The sequence below is a fragment of the Trachurus japonicus genome, chromosome 4, assembly GCF_045865225.1.
Source record: "Trachurus japonicus isolate A0001 chromosome 4, Traja_1.0".
Taxonomy (NCBI): Eukaryota; Metazoa; Chordata; class Actinopteri; order Carangiformes; family Carangidae; genus Trachurus; species Trachurus japonicus.
Genome location: NC_140910.1, coordinates 17,229,833 through 17,246,427, shown reverse-complemented (window position 1 = coordinate 17,246,427; position 16,595 = coordinate 17,229,833). Strand labels below are relative to the sequence as shown.

General features: G+C 40.4%; 1 long non-coding RNA gene across 1 annotated transcript in view; it reads left to right on the top strand.

Moving 5' to 3' along the window:
- The window catches only part of LOC146988769 (uncharacterized), a 133,565-nt gene that overhangs the window by 103,398 nt on the left and 13,572 nt on the right, over positions 1–16,595 (top strand). The window contains exon 2 of the long non-coding RNA XR_015035720.1: positions 7,549–7,661. This is a non-coding gene — a long non-coding RNA (uncharacterized LOC146988769). The remainder of the gene's footprint in view (positions 1–7,548; positions 7,662–16,595) is intronic.

Here is a 16,595-nt window from a genome sequence, read left to right as displayed (position 1 = left end):
TCGCTGTTCTTGTAGGGAGGGAGAGAGGGGGGGGAAATCTCCGCGTTTTAAGTCTTCATCCTGGACGCGCTGCCCGGTCTCTCCCTCTCTGCGCCTCTCTCGGCTGTGGTTGAAATGTTTTGACGCTCCTCCGGCTTCATTCTCCTCTTATAGTGCGTTCCTCTTCCCTGTTTGCCAACTACTCGCTCTAACCCAGCCCTCTGGTGCCTCCTCCAGTGCTGACGTGCTCTGCAAGGAGGCACACAAGAACATCTCACTCACACTTCAGAGCATAGATAATGTCCAGTGCTGAACTGTGTGCAGCACATGTAATGTCTGAAATACTGTAGCTGGTGTCTGCATGTGATCAGCACATTAGCTGATGTTCCTATAGTCCACTTATATTCTTTAGTAGAAGAAAACATTACATAACCAGAACCAAATCTTAGACTTTTTGTGTAGCCTAATTAGTTGGCTGATCTTCAACACCAATTAACCTTTATTTGCACAGCATTGTTTACAGAAGTTTTATAGTGTAGCTTTGTTTCAGTCTTTATGTTAAAGGGATAGTAGCATTTTTTAAAAGTGGGGTTGTATGATCTACAAATAGCCCCTAAGTACTTTAATTGCAGTAGAAGACTCTCTGCACTCCTCCCGTTAGCAACGCCAGCCCATAACCCTGCCCAGAGATTTACAACATACAGTGTTGTGAACAGACCCAAAGAAACGGCCTATTTTCATGGCCTAAAAGAGGTTTTACCTGGAAAAAAAATACACAGTTCAATTGTTCGCTATAATATAATTTTTTCCAACCCCTCAAAGTGCAGGAAAAACACAGTTTTTATTTGGAGCTAACCAACTGCTGATCAGCGGGCACTAACCCTGGGCGGAGGGATATGCGAGTTGGTTAGGTCCAAATAAAAACTGCAATGGAACTGTGTAATTTTTTTCACGTAAAACCTCTTTTAGGCCGCGAAAATAGGCCGTTTCTTTGGGTCCATTCACAACAATGTATGTTGTAAATCTCTGGGCAGGGTTATGGGCTGCCGTTGCTAACGGGAGGAGTGCAGAGAGTCTGCTACTGCAATTAAAGTACTTAGGGGCTATTTGTAGATCATACAACCCCACTTTTAAAAAAAATGCTACTATCCCTTTAAGCTAAGCATATTACCGCATTCCTGAGTTGTGGATGAAAGGCATTTTAAAATGCAAACATTTCATGAACAGGATGTAATGTTTTGTCGACAGGGATTAAACCAATTTGTACTGCTCTAGGACACATTAACATTTAAATAAATCTAGTTTTGATGTTATAATCATGGTTTGGTGATTTGGTGTCTCAGATCAAGTGATGATGACACTCTCTCCTTTCTGTGCAGTTAGTACAGTATGCCCTTGTGTTGTCTGTATTTGTTTATTTATTTATTTATTTTTTACTTTTTAAAAATCTTTTTCTGGGTGCTCCAGTTTTTTCCCCACAGTCCAAAGTCACACCGACCAGGTCAACATGGCCGTGGAAAGTAGTAAAGTATATTTATTGCAGTACACAATGTTGTACCTCTACTACGTATCTGACAGCTACTGAAACCAACAGCAAATACAAAAAAAGGTTAACATTAACTCCACTTCTGCCTTTTGCAACATTAACGCATTGCCTACATTTTAATCAATTCATTTTAATATTTGATTATGATCTATGATGATAACAGTATAACACTGACAGAGTGGCCATTCTGCAACATGTGCACTTTACTTTTGATTCATTGATTATTTTAGAAAGGGAATTGTAGTGTATTTTGGAACACAATAATTGCTAATTTTGTTTCATTGCCACTTCGTCTGCCACTGCCGTTGTCACAGCATGTGGTTAGATCGACTTCAGTGCTTCCTAATGGAGGAGTGCATTATTAGACTTGAAAGAGCTCTCTTTAATCAACATACCTGTTTTAATGACACATAACAGCCATATGTTAGTCAAGTAAGCTTTTATTCCTACAGTGTGATATCTTTAGACCTTCAAATATTCTGCTTTGATGTTTTATCCCCTAGCCTGCATTATAGATATCCTCAATGGTAGAGCCTGTCATTTTCCCGCACACTGAATGGCAACGTGATCCATTCACACTTCTTTTCCATTGCATCCTCTAAATAAAGAAAATGCACAATTTTCACACCAAGTTCACCATATGTCTTCAGTGGAAACGCTCTCTTACCTTACAGCTGCTCATTAAATGCAGGTTAGTAGCAAAAGATCACGGTGTATCAGAAATTAATTGCTACTGACGTGGGGCGCCTCGCCATCTGGACATCTATATACTGTACTCAGGTCAGATGTTACAGCAACCACTAAATGAAATGTGAGAGTTAAAGCCGCACTATGCAACTTTTCACGTTGCCAGCTCCAGCTGCCAGCGATGGGGTGACTGTCTGTTGCCTGTCAAGAGGCAAAGGATCTAATATCAGTGAGTCCAGGTTTCTCTTTATAGAGCGCTCAATCACTCCTATCCGTCCACCACGTCCCTACATGACACCAGAAAATCGGCTTCAATTTTATCTAAAAAAATCCCTTGGTGCTGCTTTAACTTTTTTTTTTCTTCCACACATTTATCCGTATTTAGCCCTCGGTAAATCTGAGAAAAAACACTACGCAGCCATAGTGATTTGAATATGTTTCTAAGCAGCAGCAGAAGCCCAAACCACAAACACTCAGTATTATGTGTCATCCAACAACAGGGACACAGCAGTCCTTCCCACTCGCAGTGTTTTGATACTCTTCATGCCTCACCAGATGAAAACAAATCCAGCCCTAAGGCATGAGAATCAGAATGATTATTAGGCCCTGTGTGTGTGTGTGTGTGTGTGTGTGTGCATGTATTGTTCACCAGAACAACACAGATATAAATTTAATGGGCCATGTATCAATAGATTTTCATATTTTTTCCCCACGTGTTTTTATCAATGAATAATGATTACATATTCATGCTCGATTGATTTGAAGTGACAGATGTGTATATGCTGGCCTCTGACTCTATTTTTAGATTTCACCAAACTCTGTTTTTTTTTCCCGTTCCTTCCACAGCCATCAATCACCTCGTGTTGACAGACATGCAAACTAGAATTAACATTAAGATGAGGGGAATTATTTTATTTCTCAGTGCAAGGGACCAGACATCCCATGTTCTCTCACAGAGAGATTATTTCACTCAGATTGAAATGTTTTATCTGCCTCTGAAATGTACCAGCTGAAAAAAGAGAGAGCCACTGAGCTTTCATGAATACTGAGCAGGAAATTGAGTGGAGAAAAAAAAAAAACTTAACTACAGTCATAGTTGCATGCTGCATATTACGCCACACGGGCTCTGTGACCTTTACAAAACCAGTTCAGAATCTATTTTCGGGTGCTTAAAGTAAAGATAACAATAACAGTTCAACTTGTATAGTGGCTCAGGAGGTGGAGTGGGCCGTCCAATAGTCAAAGGGTTAGGCGTCTCCGTCGTAGTGTCCTTGGGCAAGACACCTTACCCACCTTGCCCTGTGTGAATGTGTATGAATGATCATGGTGGTGGTCGGAGGGGCCGTTTGGCGCACACTGGCAGCCACACCCTTGTCAGTCTGCCCCAGGCCAGCTGTGGTTACAGTTGTAGCTTACCACCACCGGTGTGAATGTGGTATGAATGAATAGTGGTTTCTGTAAGCGCTTTGGTTATCGGTTATCGATAAGAAAGCGCTATATAAATGTAAACCATTGTTACTATAAAAGTGAAGAAGGACCCAATGTTTGACATTTGCACAGATGAATTCTACACATCCATCATCCATCCATTAACTACACTTATGCGTGTGGGGTTGTTGGAACCAGATTGAGACAAACAACTTCACACAGTCACATCCACACCTATGGGTTAGTCACCAATCAATCTAATGTGTATGGGATCCCTGAGAGAACCCATACAGGGAACACAGGGAGACAGGAAACAAGCCTCAGGCTCGAGGCTTGAACACATGAACCCTCTTGCTGTGTGGAGACGGTGCAAACAACTGCACCACTGTGCCACCCTATGGGTCAGAAGTACAAAAAAATCATGTTACTGCACAAGAAATACACCGGACCAGTTTTTCTGTTGTTTATGAATTGATTGGGAGTTTTATCTGCCATGTTTTTAAGAAGTATAACTTAATCACAGGATCTACCTAATCAAAACAATTTAAGCAAATAAATCTGATCTTATTTCCAGATTTAAAATTTGTATCATTAAAATCTTTTTTTTTTTTTTTTAGACTTGCTACTGTAGGAGCACATCTCTGGGGAAAGCCGTGTCAATCTGTCGCTTGGTCCACCTACTTTGCCCCACAGTAAAATAGTTTTGGGATCCCCTGACTTCTCCTCAATCACTGCTATAACATTTTTGGTTTTTATTAAGGAACTTGCCACCAATTTGTACAGACAAACTTTTGTCCAGAGGAGAAACCCAAAGCACTGAAGGCCATCCCCTGACTTTTCCTTTAGTGCCTGGTAAATTTCCTCCTTTATTCACTGATTTGTCTCTGTCAACGTTTTGCATTAGATCAACATTTGTTGCATAAATTCACATTTCCCAGAGCGTGAATCTTAATGACTTTGGTGATTCCTCAACCTTTAATCATCACTGTCATCAGGTCAAAATGTACAATTGTCCAGTGCTGTGATTCATGACCAAACTCCTGGCGATCCTCAGCCTAGCATGGCTGTAGACTCTTGATCTTGTTTTAGACTTGATGACAAATTACCCAAAGGGTTTTGAATGTGTCATAAGCCTCACAGGTTAAACAACTCAGCTCATGTAGATATAAAGAGTGTAAAGCGTAATGTTTTTCAACACCAAACGTGGATGGGGCTAAAGCAGACAAACTAATGTATGAGTCTGTTATCCTGTCTATGTTTAAGATTTTTCACAGCTCATTACAGAGGAGCATGCTATCCCTCAACCTGTCTCAAAACATTAATATCACCAAACCTGGGGAAGTGAGGTTTATCCAGCAGCAATGAAAGCAGGAATACCACAGAATGTGTGAACTGTATTTTGCATAAAGACACTCAGGCTTTGTTTAACTACTTTGATGAGGGAATCAGACTTGAAGAGCCACTTCAAGCGAGTGGTTATGATAATTATCATAAGTGTATGATAATTAAAAGACGTGACACACTTGTTTTGATCATCAACATCTGAAACAATGAAACAATGGAATTACTATCACAAAAACATACTGTGAGCAGTACAACAGGCTTTTCTTTTCTTTTCTTTTTTTTTAACAAAGCAACTTTTGCATTAATGACACTTATCATCACTTCACACATTAATTCAGTATGACATGTAACCATTCAAAGCTGGACCACAGGTGTCAATGGCCATTACCGAAAGGGATTCTCAGAAGTCTAAAAATATAATAAATCTCAGAAATATGTCAGAGCACATTGAGCCGTGGCTTCGGAGTATTTCAAATGAAGTAGGGACTGAATATTATGAATGATTTTAAAAATTAAGAAGGCAAGAATAGATGCGGTTGGCACATTTGGTTCACCCATAATTATCTGACTTAGACCAAATATTCACCTGATAAATGTGTGCGATTAAAAATTAAAATATCCATTTTATTTCATGTATCATCTATAAGCTGATGGCATGTGCTGTTACACGTGGTTTGGTCCAAGCTCAGGAAAAACTCCTAGCCAGTGTGCTGCAGCTGAACCTGAACCTTAGTGGAATTGCCAGGTTTTGTTGAGTTAAATCTGGACTTCATGTTCAATGCAAACTAGTCCCTGAGGCGCTTATAGGTGATCGCTGCTACTGTTCTTGCTGCCACACTGTATAGCACACATGCTGTACATGCCAATCAAGCCTTCAAAGTAGTCTCTCGTATGAATTCAATCATACACCTCTTTCACTGCTCAGCCTGCAACTGTCATTTCTCCACAAGTGATTTCCAGACATGCAGTAGTCGGCCGGTCCGCAGCGACGGGTCACAGACTGTGTCAGCCAACACAATTCTGTGCCTCATTTCATGATCGAATGGAAATTGCAGTCTTATGTCCTTGGCTATTTGTCAGTCTGTGTGTTAGTTTCTTTTTTTCCTTCAGTGCAGGAGAGCACAGTGACGTCACCATAAAGCTTCATGCTTCAGTCAGTGTCATACCGCAGTCTGAAAGTGACTCACAAACTTCACAAACAAACCTGTTGTGAGTTGTTGTTTTGTTTTTTTTGTCCTACACTAATTGAGTATAACCAGAAAACCTCCTGTACTGTAGTTATTAAGAGTAATATTCATGGGAATGATCTGTCTTTTTCCACAGAGCTGACTCTTGTTTTCCTGTTCGGTCACACTGCAGTTCTATGTGACACCTTTTTATCTGTAATGAACCCGACACCTGAAAACGACATGCTCCATTGGGTCACCTCAGAGAAAATGTGATTTATTTTGCTTTTGTGTAACTACCACGCTAACACCTAATCTGCTGTTGGAGGACAAGTCATTAGCAGTGAGCCAACAAAACACACGGCTGAGGAGGCGAATGACAAAAAGTTAGTAGAGCAAACAAATGATGTCAAATGATCTAGAATGGCAGACGCTTTGTACCACTTTACACTCCAGCAAACACGACTCCCTTTGGACCTCCGCTGCACCTTGGGTTAAGGAATACACCGGCTTTTTGGTGAATGCAGAGTGTGATAATGTAACTGTTATAAGAATGGCCCTGACTTTATACACTTTCAGTTTACTATAATGCATGTTTAGATGATGTCACCCCTATTTGTGGCGCTTATGTACCACCATTACATTTGAGTCACATCAGTTTTCCCATACATTACTGTAATACCACAAAACATTTTTTGGTTGGCACTAAACAGAAAGTAGATCTGAGGCTGATGGGAACATCGTTTGTTTTGCTTTTCGACCAGAAGATTAAAGTAATCCACCCAGTAGTTTTTGAGTTAAAAAACAAAATTATAACCTCTGATGTAGGATATAGCCTCTGAATATTTCTAGTCATAGTTGTTGAGAGTTCCTTTCTGAAACACAAATAAGTCGAACTCATGGTGGCGCTGGGGGAAAAATCAAGGACATTGAATGTTTACACAAAACTTGTGTGGCAGTCTGGACTAAAAGTGGCTAATAAAAAATAAATGAACCCTTCTCAACCAACTCTTTCCTAATCCAAACATAGACAGTAGCCAGAAGCTGCTCAGAGAATAGTAGATGGTAGAACTAACTCTAACCCTACTCAGATTTTATGAAGTGAAACTAAATTTAAAAATCTTATCACTGGTTATATAATTTCATATTTTCATACAACATCACACAGCATGACATGGCAAACATCTGTCCTTATTCATCTTAGTGCTTTCGAGAGCACTTGTCACCGATTTTGAATATACAGCCAGAACAGTAGGAAGTGTTGTGAAATAACTTTCTTGGTTTTGCCACCATCACTAGATATCTATTTTTCCCCCAAAAAAACACCCATAGTGTTGCAACCTGTACCAAATGATAAAAACACATCAGGCCTGACTAGACGTGTATCAAATTGTACAGGTGAAGCTGATTCATCACAACCTCAAACACACAGCGAACGTGAAGAGGTGAAGCTGCTACCAGTCATCCTGACACGCTGCAGTGAGTGGATCCAAGAGCTCATCCATCCACAGGTTGACACATTCTTTCAGCTCTTTAATGACAGTGAGGAGTTTACAGTGGTTCACTCTCCCTCGTGTCAAGGTCTTCTGTGAACTGACTCCAGTTGGCGTTTGATTAAAAATATTGTCTTGGTTAACCATGATGTAGTGAAAGATTGAACAGTATGTGATGACCTTGTTCTCACCTCTGATATATTATAGTCTGAGTCACTCTATGGCCTGGTATCACAGACAGGAGCAGGATCAAGTGAGGCTAATGTTGCAGAGAAACTGGATGGTGCAGGTATAGAGATGTGTGTTACTGAAGCAGGGATGTCTCATTACACAGACACTAAATTGGAAAGAAAATAACATTTTACAGCTAAAACACTGGTTTGTAGCTGAAGTGGTGGGATTATAAACAAATTCAAATCTCACAGAAACAGGCTTTTAATTATTTGAGATTAACCCTCTATGGTACCATGTTGCCCTCAGGCAACATACCACTTTGTGGCCTGTCACATCTCCACAATTCATCCCATTTAATGCTGTAATACTTTAAAAAAGAGAGGAGACCTTAGAGAACCAATAACAATGCTTTCATTTATCACATGACTTTCAAGAAGCCATACTGAAACCCTTTTTTGCAGACTTTTTCAAAGTTAACAGGTTTGCCATTTTGCTCCACTAAAACGGTCTGAAAACAAAACTTCCTGGCCCTTTTATATCTGGAAAAAAATATATTTACACTAATAGATTAGTAAAGTTTAATTTTTAATAGTTCCATGCAATTTATTTACTTATTAAATAATGGAAACGTGTTAAAATGCACCTGTTGCCCGAAAGCAACAACGTACCACTATAGAAAATTGCAATGTTGCCTTGAGGCAACAGTGGACCATTATGGAATCAATATTGCATTATGAGACTATGGTAGTGTGTGTTTAGGTGTAAATATAATGTTCAAAAACATATAATTCATCATAATTTTGTTTTTATCCTTAATAAATTTGATTTTGGATGCAGTAAAGTAAACATCAGGCTATTATGATGATGATGAGGAAGATGAGAATGAGAATGAGGATGAGGCCAGTGAAGGTGAAAGTCTACAGAGACTGGTGTTTCTAATACAGTATATGATGAACCGTAATGGTACAATGTTGCCTACAGGCAAAAATCCCCCAAACTTCCAAAAATAAATAATTTTTAAAAATGTCTTTAGATTATGTTTATTTAGTCTATTTTGAGACATAAAAACACTCCAAACATTTTTTCCCCCACTGGCATCATAATGCAGCGTACCATAGAGGGCTAATGCTACCTGTATCAAGGTTTATGTATGGTAAGAAGATGTTTTAATCCTGGTTAGTGTGAGGAGGCTGTGTAGACACGAGAAGTGAACTTGGAATAATCCCTGCATATATGCGTTTCTACATTTTTTCTGATGCTGAGTTCACATGCAGCGTGTGGACGTATTTAGCATCCTAAACGCGCAACATTAAAAATGTAGGATATTTTGAAGTGTTTGTAGAGGTATTATAGACACTTCACAGTAAAGCTTACATGTGCTGGCGTGATTACGTCACTCTTATCCCCGGCGGCTCTGATCCTTGTGAGCATCAGCCCCATAATGGTGTGCAGATAATGCGCTCATCTCTTGACCCACTCACCTGCAGTCCTCTCTAATGTTGGGCTATCACAGCATCTGAATCTTTAATGCCTAGATGACATGTCCACAAAGGAAGTCGCCTCTTTAAATATGTAGCCTATCCAGTTGTTCTGCCGGCTTCATTACCACGGTTATCTGTGCACGGCACAGAATTCATAATTCATGTTTCTCAAATATTCCCTCAGATGAGTGGAGGCGTACACAGAAGTCCCATCCATCTCCAATGCAAACACACACTTGTATCAGATCAACTGCTCCAGATTAACCAAATTATTCATATGCAGAAGTATTTGTATTTATCTGTAAACGCAGGATTTCTTGATGAATACAAAAGTAGATCAAGGGGTCTGCAGTGCTTTGATATCACTACCCGCTGATTGTTAGGGTGTTTAGAATGCAAATACAGCTGCCTGCGTTTGCTGCGTTTAGTTGCTTGGTGGCCGATAAAAGCACGTTGCATTCACAGGCCCACTGAGCTGTGAGCGCCTTCAAACAATGTTGACCCCTCAGTGCCTCTCCTTTTATCTGTGCACTTTCCTATTTGTGGCAAGGTCAATTACTGCAGCAGCAGAGATTAGTTGTATTTTATTAGGGATCCTCTTTGGCTAATGGCAAAGGTGAGCTATATTCCTCCCGGCTTGGCAGCAAACACAATCAGAGAGCCATGTAAAACTGACAGTTTTGACTGTAAGGCGGTATATAAACACACAGTACAAAGTGCTTTGTACTGTGATTGAAAAACACTTGTTTTGAGGCTGCGTCTTGCTCTTTCCGATAAGCTGTATAATATATACTGTGGTGTGGGTCTGTTGGTTACCTAGAGGTCGTTTGCCTCCTCATGAGCAAAGACGAAAAGGCACCATAGAAATGGAAAACACATAGAGCAACATGACACGCCTGGATGTTGGACTGGACTTCTGTTGGTTGTGTGCACTGAAGGCCAGAAGAAATCCTGTAATAAAAACTATGATATTTCTGGTTTTGCTGCATCAACTCTTGATACTTGTTATTACATGCTACTACAGTCCATCACAGGTTTCATGTTATAGGGGATGTTCTGGTTGGTCATTGGTTAGAGCTCGTCCCATATGGGCTCAGCTCAGCTCCAAAATAAAGTACAGGAGATCTCAGGTTTAACTCCTGGCTCAGATGATCATTTACTTCATATCAGTCCCCTGTTCTCTCCCCTTATTTCATGTCTATCTCCTCTAACCTGTCACTAAAAGCATGAAAAAGCCCTGGTAAATAATTGGTAAACTGTTAAGTATTATTGTATTGTGCAAATTTTCTGACATTCTGTACCAAAATGATGACATGGTTGCACAAAACAACAACAAAAAGCCAGGATTGCTATGGGGCTCATACAAAACGACGAAAACCACACATGATGCCACGGATGATGCTAGAAGAATAAGTCCTCCTCTCTTTACCCTGTTCATTGGTTCAGATGAGTGATCTCATGTCATGCATCATGGTCACAGCATGGCAGGACTTGGCCGGCCACTGGTGTTTCCATTCTGAAAATAAGCCCCTCATTCTTTCATGAGGTCAAAAGTGCAGGGATGAAATAAAGGCACTTGACCCTGATTAATACCAGGACTTTGGATTGTTGGATTTTGCCCGTGGCCACATATTCTGCATTAGTTTATGATGTTAGTGTGTGCAGCCAGCTTGTTCCAGTGATACATCTGTCTCGTGCATTCATTGTTTTTGACTGTTCCAACAACGCTGCATCATAAATCCTGCACCTCAAAGGGAAGGAGAGGATGTGTGTACACCAAACAAGTTGTCACTGCAGTTTGTCGTTACCGCGGTGAAGCGGGTTCGGGCCTCATATGAGAACAAGTTCCCTGTCCAAAACAATGAGCAGTTAGTCATCCCCGTATCTGATCTCTTGCTCTCATTCTCTCTCCCTGTGCTCGTCTCATTTGCTTGTTCTCTCCAGTGAATAGAAACCTGACACCTTCAGAACAAAGTGATGGAGATATGAAGAAATGAGATATGAGACAGATGCAGCGATCCAGACTGTGTAGCCTGAAGGTGGTTAATTGACGCAGGAGGTTGATAACTACCTAAGTTTCACACAGAGCCTAATTAGAGATCCTATTAACACCCAGACAGCCACGTGCTGCTGTGTTTGTGGCGTTCTGGAAGTGAGTATCCTGTGAGCCATCGTTGTGTAACTTTGACAAAGACAACATATAGTAGTTAAAGAATCGCAAGTGCAATTTGAGGACCGTGCAACACAGAATGTTTGCAAGTTCAAATAAAGTATGATTGTGAAATTATGTAATGATGTTAAAGCAGAAGTAAGCGATCCGGTCGTTTTGGCTAATGCTGCGTTCCAGGCAGGCTTTTGAAACCGTAAATTACAGCTTCAAGTCACAACTTACGACTTTGTAGCGTTCCAGGCAACCCACTCGTGTTTTTCTGACCTGTTTTACCTGTGAAAGTCACTATAACGGCCACTCGTAACTTCCGACCCGTGAAGTCGCACCAGATCGAACTGGTACGAGTTCACAGGTCGGAAAAACACGAGTTACGGGTTGCCTTGAACGCACCATAACAGTCCTCGTCCCTACGTCACCACATTCAGGTGCATCCCTTGGCTGCACACACAGCCCTTCATGCCGTTCTCTCTCCTCATTGGATAAAACTTGTAGGAAAACGTGAAAAGTTTTCGGTAACACTTTACAATAAGGGTCCCTTAATTAACGTTAGTTAGTACATTATTAAGCATTAATATATAAACTAATGTGTTAATTAATGCTAAGTAATGCATACATAATGATAACTACATAATTCAACTTTTATTACTAACTTTGAGTAGTAAACATTGATTAACAGTTTACTAATAGGCTACATTAATTAATGTGTCTCCTAATCCTAAGTAATACATAATAATGATTGTTAATATATCTGTAAAAAGTTAATTAATGCTTAATAATGTACTAACTAACGTTAATTAAGGGACCCTTATTGTAAAGTGTTACCACGTTTTCTCCTCGGCTCAGAGCAGAGCAGAGGGACTGACAGACCCGTGTTTCAGTCCAAACACTGATTGCTGTGGGAAGATAGAACTATTTAAGACTTATATTAACACAAAAATATTGCTTACTTCTGCTTTAAAGAATCGCAAGCGCAATTTGAGGACCGTGCAACACAGAATGTTTGCAAGTTCAAATAAAGTATGATTGTGAAATTATGTAATGATGTTAAATTAGTTCAGGACGTGTTGACAAAACAATGGGAGAACAACACAATGTCTCGGAAACAACATTGAAATTATTTATACTGTATAAAAACTGAAATGTGAATACAGAACAGTGAGGCAGCATGTTTGACAGTGAGTCTAAAGTTTACTTATTAATGCACTAACTTAACTTTTTACAGCAACCTCTGTCTCATTCTTTCTTGTGGAATCTGATTGTTTACTGATTTGCAATCGCACTCTTTGATCTGTCATCAAACATGGTTTTCAGCTCACTGTACTGTACACTTCCATCCATCCATTGTCAATCTTTACAAGAAGTATGTTTAGCTTGCTGCTTTGCCCATAACTCTCCAAATTCCTACAAGACATATGAGGATATTACAGGGTTTTAATGCACTAAAGTACTGTGAAATGTATTTATTCACTACTTTCTGCTGTGGATTCTGGATACAGGGAATGCAAATAACAGAAAATGGGTTGTTTAGACAAATGCGTGTGCTATAATGCAGTCCCACTGCATTATAGCACACATCATGGGGTATTTATGTTGTTAGAAAGAAATACAGTGTTACAAATAAGAGAAAAAAGAGCGAGGGAATGTTATTTGTTGTGTGTGATTTTAGTTGTGAGCTGGTGCTAGAGCAACTATTGATTCCTGGATTATTGTTCACAGATGTGTGTTCATGTAACTCTTCTTTAATCTGACTAATCTGCTTTTTTTTTTTTTTTTACTGTTAAATGAAAACTCCCTGGTTTGTTTATTGCTAGGTTTAAAAGTTTGTGACATCAGTAGCTTGTTTGGCTGGTGCAGAGGCGTCTCATCACATCACAATGTTTTTCATTGGACACACACCCACAGTTTGTTAGCGGCAGGTAAAATGTAGCATTTTGACATTTAGACAGGAACATTTGACCAAGAGTAAAACCACTGGCACCTCATCAAATGATTTCAAAGTGTATTTATAGACATAGCTATGTAAGCCAACATTTTGTGTTTTCAGCTGGATTTAGATCTGAGCCAAACGCATTCGTGCCAAGTGTGACACGGATATTTTTATATTCAACCTGGATGACTAAAAATGTCATTTGTCTCACGAAGAATTAGACTGAATTGTGCGTGTGGTTTTTTCACTCACTTGTCTAAATCCCATCCGAGTTGGCTGCTTGCCCGGTGTGTGTTTTGACCGGGTGCGGTGTATTCAGGCTTTCAGGCTGACACAGAGATGGTGTGATCATCTCTCAGTGCCGCCTGTCAGTGGTGACAGCCAATAACACTTCTGTGACCTCCCAACACACACAACAGCACAAAGGGATAATTAGCTGGATAGACTTACAGTGGTAGACACAGCGTGCATGCGGGCATAATGTTGCTGTGTGAAATCCACATAATAGCAGCTTTTCACATTTCAACTGGAGTGGAAGGATTTTGTGCCTCTGTAGAGTCATGACAACAAGTTTTGCAGGTTGCTGAGACACAGCAGTGGTGCAGGTTTCACAGTCTATTTGTCTCTTGTCCAGTTGCATGTCCAGGGTATTACAAATGGATGGCGTTGCCAGAATATGGCTGAATACACTGCTTCTGTTCATTGGTTGTGTATTGAGCACAGTGAGCCAAAAACTTTAACAACATTTTGGTTGGTATTTTAATATACGCATTTTAAAGGACAATTCCAGGCGAATTCAACTCGGGGGTGTATTTTCATATAATTTTAGGTCTAAAAGAATGAATCTGAAGATTTTCAGTTTAATTGCTCCTGTTTTGCGGTAGTTGCATCTGTCCGCGCATCGCCACGGCAGCAATGAATGGGTGTAGATGTAAATTCCGTTGTTTAGGCTGTTTACAGCTCTCAAAGCTGCAATTTTTTTCCACAGACAGCGTCAGATGGCGACTCAAACATGCACCGAGAAGTTTATTTACTTCAAGCAAGCCGACATGTTTGTAAAACTAGATCTAATTCAAAGTCTCCCGGAGTCTCGCGCGAGCCCGAAGTTGCAGTGCTGGTGTGTTCAGGTGCAGTAGGAGCTACCGCCTGTGTCATAAACACAGGAATTTCAACTCTTTACTTGCTTCAAGTGTACATTTTTTTCCACAGACAGCGTCAGGTGGCCACTCAAACATGCGCCGAGAAGTTTTTTTTACTTGAAGCAAGTAAAGAGTTGATATTCCTGTGTTTATGACACAAACGGTAGCTTTTCCCACTGCACCTGAACACACCGAGCACGGCAACTGGGTCTCGCGCGAGACTCCGGGAGACTTTGAATTAGATCTAGTTTTACAAACATGTCGGCTTGCTTGAAGTAAATAAACTTCTCGGTGCATGTTTGAGTCGCCATCTGACGCTGTCTGTGGAAAAAAATTGCAGCTTTGAGGGCTGGAAACAGCCTAAGCAGCAGAACTTACATCCACTCCCATTCATTGCTGCCGTGGCGATGCGGGGACAGACGCAACTACCGCAAAACAGGAGCGATTAAACTGAAAATCTTCAGATTCATTCTATTAGACCTAAAATGATAGGAAAATACACCCCCGAGTTGAATTCGGATGGAATTGTCCTTTAACATGTTATTATTTTCTTTTTGAATACCTGATGTTATTTCTAGTAAGTGTGAATTGTTTCACTCTTTCAGTTCATACCATGAAACTATGCAAGAGTTTGAGCACCACTCTACCTGCAAGGTGCCTTTGAGAAAATAAATTAAATCCTTAATTGAAGCAAATGCTGCTCAGAGGTAGGTGACAAAACACTGTGATTGCACTGGACAGCTCCCATAATGCAAAGAAAATCTTGCCAATAAACCGCATGGTTGTGTAAATTGAGGTCAAAATAAAACTTATCCATCACACAAGAAGTGCTTCTATATCTTATTGCCACAACACTTGATATGAATTTACAATTGCAAATGCTTAAACAGAATCTTTATAAATGGTGACTCCTGTCTATCACCGTGTTAGAGGACACATACAGTAAAAATGTTTTACACACTCACCCCTGGCTCCACCCACTCCATACAGTGCATGCCCTCCCATGGTAAGCCTCATTAATTTCCTCATTCCCAGCACAAACACATTATAAACCAGAAATAGGGTCACATCTCCTCCCTCTCTTGGCTGTTGGATTATTAAAGACTGTTCTTGTCCTTCTCAATCAACTGGAATGACTTTTAGAGATGGAATTGCTTTGCAGAGGTGATTTGTGAGCGGGGCGGTTTGTGTGGGGCTGCGCAGTGGACAGAAGTTGAATTAATTTAGATCTTTTGTTCCTGCTGCGTCATGTATCTCCACTCTGTTATTGGCTTTAATATAACTCTGCACAAATGATAGTTCTCGTCGCTAGAATGACTCTGTGAAGTGAACTCAGTCACAGCCTTAAGTAAACTCCTCTTCTTCCTGTTAAGCTTCAGTGATCAGTTCCGGGTTGTTTATTGACTGGAGGTCTCAGCGATCACCTGGCAGTCAAAGAGAGAGATCCTGATTTTGTGCAGTATGAGTGTGGATGATGCACTTTAATTACTGCCTCTTCAGCCATTGCTGCTCATGCTTTCCAGTCAGTCAGCGGAACCAACCCAGCCTGACCTTTCAGAGTAAAACTCACAGTCATGGACCTTATGATTCTGGCTCAGTTCAGGCCTCAGTGGACGATTGGCTTTAGAGTTAAGAGCAAAGCTCAACAGAGCTTAAAGTGCATTACTCATCTTTTGTCAATATTAGACTGATAGAACAAGAGTTCAGAGACAAATCTAATGATGTGAAAACAGTGTCAATGGTTCTTTCTGAGTACAGTGTTTCTTGCAGTCATAGAAACGTTGTACACACCTATACTATACATTAATATAATGCACCTGAGGACTTCCCTTTTATTCCTGCATGTCAGATTTTCAGTCCTCACTCCTTATGGCTTTAAAAAAAATCAGTTACACAGGTATATTCTCAGCTGGGAGCTGCACAATCGTCTACATCCATCCACAAATGGTCCTGCCTGTTAAGCCTGTCCACTGGGACATTCACTGTTTTTCTCAAGGGCATCTTGACACAGCCACTGAAAGAAAGCACATCCTCGCTGTGTGATTTAGCTGCCCACCCTGG